Source organism: Stylophora pistillata, chromosome 4 (genome assembly GCF_964205215.1).
Source record: "Stylophora pistillata chromosome 4, jaStyPist1.2, whole genome shotgun sequence".
In the NCBI taxonomy this organism is placed as follows: Eukaryota; Metazoa; Cnidaria; class Anthozoa; order Scleractinia; family Pocilloporidae; genus Stylophora; species Stylophora pistillata.
This window is the reverse complement of record NC_142522.1, coordinates 17,229,429-17,238,609: the sequence shown is the minus strand read 5'-3', so window position 1 is coordinate 17,238,609 and position 9,181 is coordinate 17,229,429. Positions and strand designations below refer to the sequence as shown.

Below are 9,181 nucleotides of genomic sequence, written 5' to 3'. Positions count from 1 at the left end.
TTTCGCCTCTGGAACGCGTTTGGAACGGCTTTGATTCAGACGTCGTACTTATCATGCGCAGATCCTAATGCATAAACTATTATAATGTATTTTGCGAGTAATGTGACTGGTTTTACTGGAACTGCATCTGGAACGGCCAAAAAGAACGGCCTCCGAATCAACAGGCGTACTTTTGTTAATTTGGGTCGGTCCAAATTCGAATTGAGTTCGGCTCATGAAAAGTTCGGCGTCTGAACCGGGCCTATGGCAGTTTAATATGGGCATCTACTTATGCTTCTTACCTTAAACTCCTTTATGTACTTCAAAAGAAAGCCGTTCGTATAATTCCTTTTTCTCCTCCGCGCACATCCTCTAAACCCCTTTTTTCTGAGCATAATATTCTTTCACTTTACTCTATTTATAAATTCCATGTTGCCTGTTTTGTATTCTCACATTTTAATAACCTTTTACCTGCTCCTGTTTCCTCGATGCTTCATTTTAATTCTGAATATCACAATTATTTGACTCGTTCACGTTTTAACCTGCATAAAACCTGTCCTAAGTACCAATTTGCTATCACTTGGCAAGCTCCTATTATTTGGAATGATATTCCGTTATCTCTGCGCAATAATCTCACAGTAAGCAACTATAAATCTGTATACCTTATGGGAATTTGTATGATGCACGATCCTCGCAGTAGAGACGTATCTATAATCGCAGCATCATACGTATCTATAACCGCAGTTCAAAATATATGAACTTCATACATTCATCGTATCTTATGAGACTATATTAGGTCTAATTGTTTGTATTTTTTTGTATGGTTTATAGGAATTTATTATTAGTCGTTTAAATATTTAAACTAGTTGCCAAGTATTGAATCTCAATTGGAAGTTTTTTTTTCTGACTGACCTTTTCTTTCTTGGTTTAATTGTATTGTAATTATTTCAGTTAAAGCTCTCTTCTACTCCTGTAAATTCTTCACGTCTTTTTTGCTGACCTTAGGCCATTTAAGCCCCCGGCTTTGGCTGTTCTTGTGTATTTTTCTTCCAATGTGTGAATAGCAGGAATTAAAATGGAATGATGTATGGATTTCTCACGAGATATTGGTAGATCTATTCCATGTCATTTTGTAAGAACTTTTTTTAATCAAATCTGTAATAAAAGTAAACTTGTCTTTGCTTTGGTGAAGGCAAAGGCCAAAGTGTAACTTTCTACTGAACGTAAAGAAAAAAGAGAAGTCTGCAACATCTCTTAGAATTCAACTTCGATGATCATGTCATATATCGAGTTACCGTTTTTGTCATGAATGTCGGCAGGTTGATTCAGGTCGTCGCAATGACCGGTATCGCTCTGACAGGGATCGGTCGAGGATTGCGTCATATATCGCTGTACCGGTGATCACCTTGCGCGAGGTGATTAGAACAGGAGCGCCTCGGGTTCAGTGAACACTGAATAAAGGCTGATAGTTTCTAAAGAAACTGTTTGGGGCTGCGTCGGTAGACAGACACCTTAACGAGCTCTGTCAATCGTACCAATATACTCAATTGATCAGGGAGCCTACACGCGTCACATCAAGTTCTAAATCACTTATCGACTTATTTCTTACCAATGAGCCAGATACATTTGTTACATCAGGCGTGTCCCTTATTGGCTGTAGCGATCACAGTCTAATTTATGTCTCGAGAAAACTAACATGCCCTAAGTCGTCCCCGTGAATAATTGAATCAAGACAATTCAAAAACTTTATCCCTGATTATTTTTTGGATGACATGGCGCTGGTACCTTGGGACATAATTGAGCATATAGACAATCCTAAAAGGGCATGGGAGATGTGGAAACATTCTTTTTTAACAGTGGCCAACCTTCATGCACCAGTTAGGAAAAAGAGAGTTAGAAACACTAAAGCTCCCTGGCTCACTCCTGAAATCTTGCGATTGATGCGGGAAAGAGATAGAATAAAGCGAATCGCCACTATCACTGATGATCAGTCGAAATGGGCAGAGTACAGACGGCTTAAGAATCGAGTCAACCATTCTATTAAGGCTTCCAAGGAGGATTACTATCATTCTTACTTTGAGGACAACGTTGGGAAAGCAAAGGCAATTTGGAATGGAATTAATACACTACTATCGCGTAAGAAAAACTTTGCTCAGACGACAAAATTGATCATTGGTGAAGCGGTGATAACTGACCCCCATGAGCTCAGCAACGCATTTAACAGGTATTTTACCGGGATAGGCCCCAGCCTAGCGTCTCAAATTAATCCCCCTTGGGTCAGCTTTCGTGATTTTGTTGAATCTCGTGACAGTACCTTCGAGCTAAAATTACTATTGATGAACTGTGTAAACTTGTGAATGATATCTCTGTGGGCAAGGCTGATGGACTTGATGGGATCCCAACTTCCCTCCCAAAGTTATCGTTTACATTCATTGCATCTTCTTCGACTCGTATATTTAATTTAGTTATTTCCACTGGAATCATCCCCAACGACAGGAAGTGTGCTAGAGTAACTCCAATTCACAAAGCTGACTCGAGGGTTGATCCAGCAAACTACAGGCCTATTACTGTACTTTCTGTAATAGCTAAGCTCTTTGAAAAAGCAATTTTCAATCAGGTATACTCCTATTTAAATGAGAATAACCTACTTTCTAAATATCAGTCTGGCTTTAGACCCATGCATTCTACTCTGACGGCTCTCACTGATATCACAGACAATTGGTATCTCAACATCGACAATGTTTTGACGAATGCCATTCTGTTGTTATAGATTTAAAAAAGGCATTGCACACTATTGACCATGAGATCCTTTTGTCAAAGCTGGAGTTGTATGGGTTAAGGGGTGTAAGCCTTAACCTTTTTCGAGACTATCTCACTGACACTCGGAACACAGGTCACAGTTATTAATAATGTAAATTCTGAAACTAGTCGCATACGTTGTGGGGTGCCCCAAGGTTCAATTCTTGGGCCTCTACTATTTCTATTATACATTAATGACTTTCCAAACTGTGACCTTCTGTCAGATGTGAGGATGTACGCCGATGACACTAATCTCACGTTTGCCTCCAATGACCCTGAAGAGCTGTTTTCATCCCTGACCCACGGTCTGAACAATCTGAAACAATGGCTTGACTCTAACCGTTTAAGTCTTAACGTCCTCAAGACGTCCTCAGGAGTATATTTACAGGAAGAAGGTACAAAATCTCTTCGCTCCCTAGTGAACCTTGTATTTACCTTGATGGACACTTAATTGAAAGACTCAATAGTTACAAATATCTTGGTGTTCAGGTGGATCAAACATGCACTCTCATGGGAAGCCCATATCTCCAAGGTCGCCAGTAAAATTGCTAAAGTACTTGCTGCCCTTGGGGTCTTGTAATCGAGTGAAATAGAATAAAATGTTTTTCTGGTAAACATTTAATGGTAGCAGAGCGAGGTTTTAATTATGTCAGTGGACGGCAAGCATAACGAAGCCATGGACGAAGAGGAGGACCGTATCGAAAATTTAAAGCAGCAAAAGGCGAAGGATAAATCAGCCTTCACTAGGATAAAGAACAAGTTGTTGAGCCTTCTAGACGAAGAAGATTATCCGAGTCGGCGGGAAGTCAAGGCGGTTTGTCAAAAGCTCTGTGAAGTGCAAGAACGCGCAATGTCAACAATGGAAGAATCATCTCAAGAATATTTGAGCTGCAAAGAGGGAGAGAAACGCAAAAAGCTCACCGATGAAATGGACAGATTAGAAGTGGAATTTTCCGAGGCTCATGACAAGGCTCAAGAATATGTAGACAATCGGAAGGACGAACTATCGAGTTCAGTTGGCAACTGACGCATCAGAAAATACTCGTGGACGTCAAATCGAAGAAAGCGTCTTACGGAAAAGCGTGGAAAAACAAACTCTAGAGGAGCAAATTAAGAGAGAACAAGATAGCGCTCGTGATAAAGAAGATCAATCAATCAATCAATAATCTTTATTTATACACGATAAGTATTTAAAGCGACACTTGGCTTGTGGGGTCATGTCTAATAATTAAGTAAGATAACTAATGAATTAGAGAATAAATAGGATATACCCAGCTAAAATCATATCGCTACTTACTACTTACAATTCTAAAACGACAAAAACTTAAAATTCTAAAAAGCAAGGTGGTACTCTAATATCGTCTAATTATTAACACTAATTATACTTAAAGTCTTCCTCTCTTCTGGTTAATGTTTGAGGGGAGATACAGTCGAAATCAAGGTGTAGCAAAGCCTTAGATCGTCTTTGGAAGAATTACGTCGTTAGTATCGAAGTCGTTTATTTGTTGAAGGGGAACTTCAAAATTTGAAAGAGTCGGAGTTCAAAGGACTGGAAACAAGAAAATTTCTGCGAACAATTTGGAAGAAAGTCGTTGAACGCCATCGCTTGGTAAGGACATGTGGAATCAGCTTAAGCGTGTTTCAATTCCCGTATTCAATGGTGATGAAAGGTATGAGGGTTGGAAAATGGCTTTCATGGCGTTTGTGGACAAGGCACCTGCTACACAGAGTATAAATTGCTTCAGTTACGTCAATACTTATCTGGCGAAGCATTAAAGGTCGTGGAACCTTTGGGCTACTCTGCGACGGCTTATGAAACGGCAACAGAAAGATTGGAACGAAAATTTGGCGGCAAACGGCGTCAGGTTGCCTTGCATTTGGAAGAATTGGAGAACTTTAAGCCACTTCGCCCTGGAAATGCAAGGGACCTCGAGAGACTTGCAGATTTGTGAGATGTTACTGTAGTAAACCTGAAGGAAGCTGGTCGGCATGACGAATTAGGAAGCGGATCACTGTACCTCAGTGTGTGTAAGAAATGGACAGAAGAAATGTTAGCGCATTATCACCGGTGGATTCATGAAAATGGTCGTTGGCAGTCGTTGGAAACATTGAGAGAGTTCATCATCCAGAAGGCAGAATTTCGGACAGTAGCATCGGAAACAATTCGTGGTTTGATTAAGAAAGGACTTAAGAAGGATGGTGGAGTGACCTTTTTCGGCAACACGCAGAAATCTTCAGGAAATTAGAGAGGAGTTGGATTTCGACCTTGTAAGGTTTGCGGTGGTCATCATGGAGTTTGGCGCTGTGACAGGTTCAAGGCTATGAGCCTTCCAGAGAGATGGGAAGCTGCCAAGAGCCTTAAACTGTCTTATCGTTGCTTAGGAGGAGATCATACTGGAGAACGTGCGTTAGATCGAGAATTTGCGGGATAAATAATTGTAAGAACACTCACAACCGGTTATTGCAAAGAGACCAGCTGTAGCACCAGATCGAAGTGAACAGTTGAACTCTCCTGACCGCCGTGATGTGGAACAAGGAGCATCAGGTGGTTCCCAGGTTCCTTGTGGCCCTTCGCACAGTACCTGTGTTTCTGAAGAACAGCTATCGCAGAATTAAAGTGAACGCATTGCTGGACGATGCTTCAACGAAGACGTATTTAAATGCTGACGTAGCCGCTGAGCTTGGACTTCAAGGGCACCCTCAAAGTGTAACTGTGAATGTTCTAAATGGACAGGTTGAAACCTTCGATACTATGCCAGTCGAGGTCGAGTTGGAAAGTTTGGATGGAAATGTGAAAGTTACAATAAGTACATTTACAGCCGAACGAGTCACAGGAAACTTGAGAGTTATTGACTGGGGAAAGTATGCAGTAAATTATACCCACTTGAAAGGGATACAGTTTCCAAACCCAGGCATCCGTCCAATAGCAGACTTGTTGATTGGAGGTGATTATGCTGAACTACACTATTCGTTCAAAGATGTTCGAGGGCAACCCGGGGAACCAGTAGCAAGACTTACGCCATTGGGATGGACATGTACAGGAACGGTTAGTGGGTTTGAAGGAGATACCTATCAGTCAAGCTTTGCACACACCTACTTTGTACGAAAACAGTCAGACACAGACGAAATTAGTAGTCTACTACGAGTCTGAGGTGTTTCGAAAGTGTCTTTGTTCGAGGTGTTAGAATCATCCTCTTTGTCGCGAAAAAAGGCTTTGAATTGAACGCCGCGTTCGAAAGTCTAAATGGACTCCCCCGGAGGGCCAGTTCACATCATTAGACTTTTTTATCAAAAATGTCACCACGATATCAACAAACTTAATTTCAATCGTATTACCAAATTTTCCAATCTCTCTTCTGAAGAGTGGTCTGCTTTAAAAAGCCTTAGAAAACGCAAAGACATAATTATCAAAACGGCCGATAAGCGCGGTTCAGTCGTTGTTTGGCGCACCGACCTCTACCAAAAAGAAGCTTTGCGGCAACTTTCTGAAACCTTTTTATCAAAAGGTCGACAAAGACCTCACTGCCAGCAATCAAAACACCGTCAAGAATACGATCAACCAACTCATAACTAAATAAGAATTGCCGGCCACAGCAAAAAATCTCATCATAACATCGTGTATTTACTTTTTACCTAAAATTCACAAACCTAACAACCCGGGTCGGCCCATCAGTTGTCTCGGCTTGCGGTTGCCCTACCGAACTTATCTCCAGCTGTCTAGACAAAACTTTACCATCGTCAAAACTTTACCATCATATATTAAAGACAGCCAACATGCTCTTCAAATTTTTCGCGACTTTAATTTCCTTGGCCAAAACAAACTTCTTTTCACCGTGGATATTACGTCTCTTTACACTGTCATTCCTAATGGCGAAGGTCTTCTGGCCCTTAAACATTTTTTTTGATCAACGTACTGTTAAGGAACCTAAATCTGAAACATTACTTCGCTTAGCCGAACTAGTGCTCACACTCAATTGTTTTTCATTCGGGGACAACTTTTTCAAACAAACCAATGGTGTAGCCATGGGTACCAAAATGGGACCTAGCTATGCCAATCTTTTTGTAGGTTTTGTCGAACACCAATTTTTCAGCCAATACAACGGCTCCAAACCTGAACTCTACGGTCGCTACATCGACGACTGTATCGGCGCCACCTCCTCTACCAGAGAGGAGCTGACTCAATTCATAACCGCAGTCAATTCTTTTCACCCGGCTCTGAAATGTACCTGGGAAATTTCTGACAATCCTTTATCCGTTTTAGACATCAAAGTTTCAATTGAAGGCAATGGTTTATGTACTAGTGTGTATTACAAACCTACAGACTCGCATAATTACTTGTTGTATTCGTCTTCGCATCTATCTCACGTTAAGAATTCGATTCCTTTTTCTCAGTTTCAAGGACTTCGTCGTTTATGTGGTGATGACTCTGATTTCCACCACAAATCAGAGTCAATGTGCCAGTTTTTCGATAAACGTGGTTACCCTGATTCTGTCGTTCAAGCGGGTTACCACCGCGCCCAACTTATTGATCGACATTCAGCACTACAAACGTCACAAAAGGAAGATTCCGACCGCATTCCATTCACTCTCACGTTTCACTGACCCTCACAACCACTCAGTTAAATCTATCATTCTTAAAAGCTTTAAATTACTTCAAAACGATGCAGAGACAAGCACTATCTTTTCGCAGCCTCCGCTCATTTCATTCAAACGCGACAAAAACATAGGCAATTTTTTGGTCAGAAGTTCTTTTCAGACTAATGACCAACCAGGCACTTTTAAATGCGCTCGTGCACGATGCAAAACGTGTCCTTTCATTCACAACACTGAGAATATCGGGACCCAAACGATCCATTAAGATCACCGATCACTTCACGTGCACCTCCGCCAATGTAATCTATTGCATAACTTGCACTTATTGCAAAAAGATTTACATCGGCGAAACAGGCAGAAGACTAGGTGACCGATTCAGAGAACACCTTCTCGACGTGGAGAGGAATGACAAGGACACATCTAAACCAGTTGCTAGACATTTTAATTTACCTAATCATTCTAAGCAACATCTGGCAATCTGCGGTCTTTCCTTACACTTAGGTAGCACGGAAAGCCGTAAAACTCTTGAACAAAAGCTCGTCTTTCAAACCGGCAGTCTAAATCCCACAGGTATCAACGAACCCTTTTGATTCCACTGATTTATTCGTGTTTTTCTCGTTGCCATGTTCCCACCAATAACGTAGCTCCATTTTCTGCCTTTAAAAGCACACACAACCTACAATTCCTATATTCGCTCCGACGAAGGAGTAACGCTCGAAACGTCAGCTTTTATAATCGTAACGGTGGCCAACTTACCATTTCAACTTTGTTGATATATTCAAATTATTCAGTGAACACTGTTGAATAATCCCTTCGTCTTCCTCTCGGAGATTCTTCAACACTAGTCACTTCGTCTTTGGCGAACAATTGTTAAGTGTTAGTGAATTATCAAGTCGGCGAACCGACCAAGGTACTTTGTGGATCAAGAAGTAAAGGATCCTGGGACACAGCATAGCCTCTTAAGGGTGCTTGTCGGAATAACCGTGATCGCGAGCCATCAAATAGACGACGGTGAGCACTACAGACCACTAGCGTTCTCCTCGCGAAACACTGAAGTGGTATGGGCGTTCGGGAAATAACACAAGCTTAAGAACAGCTTTTCGTTTGAAAATTTCTGTTTCCATGAGCGTCTATGTTCCAAAGAGCCAGCGAGAGAGAATATAGATTCTCCTGTCCTTTTCGGCACTTAGTTGACAAAACAATAGGTTGATGAGGCAGCGTTCTACTATGACGTATCCTGTGTCTTCAACGCCAAGGATCCGTCTCAATCCTCTTGCAAATGTATAATTCATACTTCGGATAATTTAGATCCCTTAAGAATCCCGAGATATTCCCTGTAGATTGCAATATTTGAGCTCATTTGACGTCCCCTTTTAGATTAGGATAGATCAGTCCACTAGGGGTTGTTTAAACATTACTAACGACGAATGAAAGAGGGCATCGGTCTCGCCACGCAGATGGGTCATAGAATGCAAAATCTTAGTTCCAAAAAGGAATCAAGCCCTAGACTTTCGGATTCCCCGAATCCGATGCTTTAACACTGAGCCACACAGAACTCTAAGATTTGGAGCTCGATTTTTCGTGGGGACAATTAATTGTTTTCATTGTCCCAAGGCCGTGACGAGGCAAAAAGAAACCATTATTAGTGCCACTCTGATATCCCCGACCGTCGATTCCCAGATGACCCTTAGCCTGTCCGGCCTAAGAATAAGAAGGGTACATCCTCTAAAATTGAAAAGTGTTCATTGAGATAGTGTATCAGTTTTGTTGCTCCCGTCTGTTGAAACATATCTATCGGGGATAGTAGAGT

The 9,181-nt window shown here is 41.4% G+C and overlaps 1 pseudogene; it reads left to right on the top strand.

Annotated features, from left to right (window-relative positions):
* The first annotated feature begins 1,314 nt into the window (after positions 1-1,314).
* LOC148732665 (uncharacterized) lies at positions 1,315-5,267 on the top strand (annotated as a pseudogene).
* Positions 5,268-9,181: the final 3,914 nt, after the last annotated feature.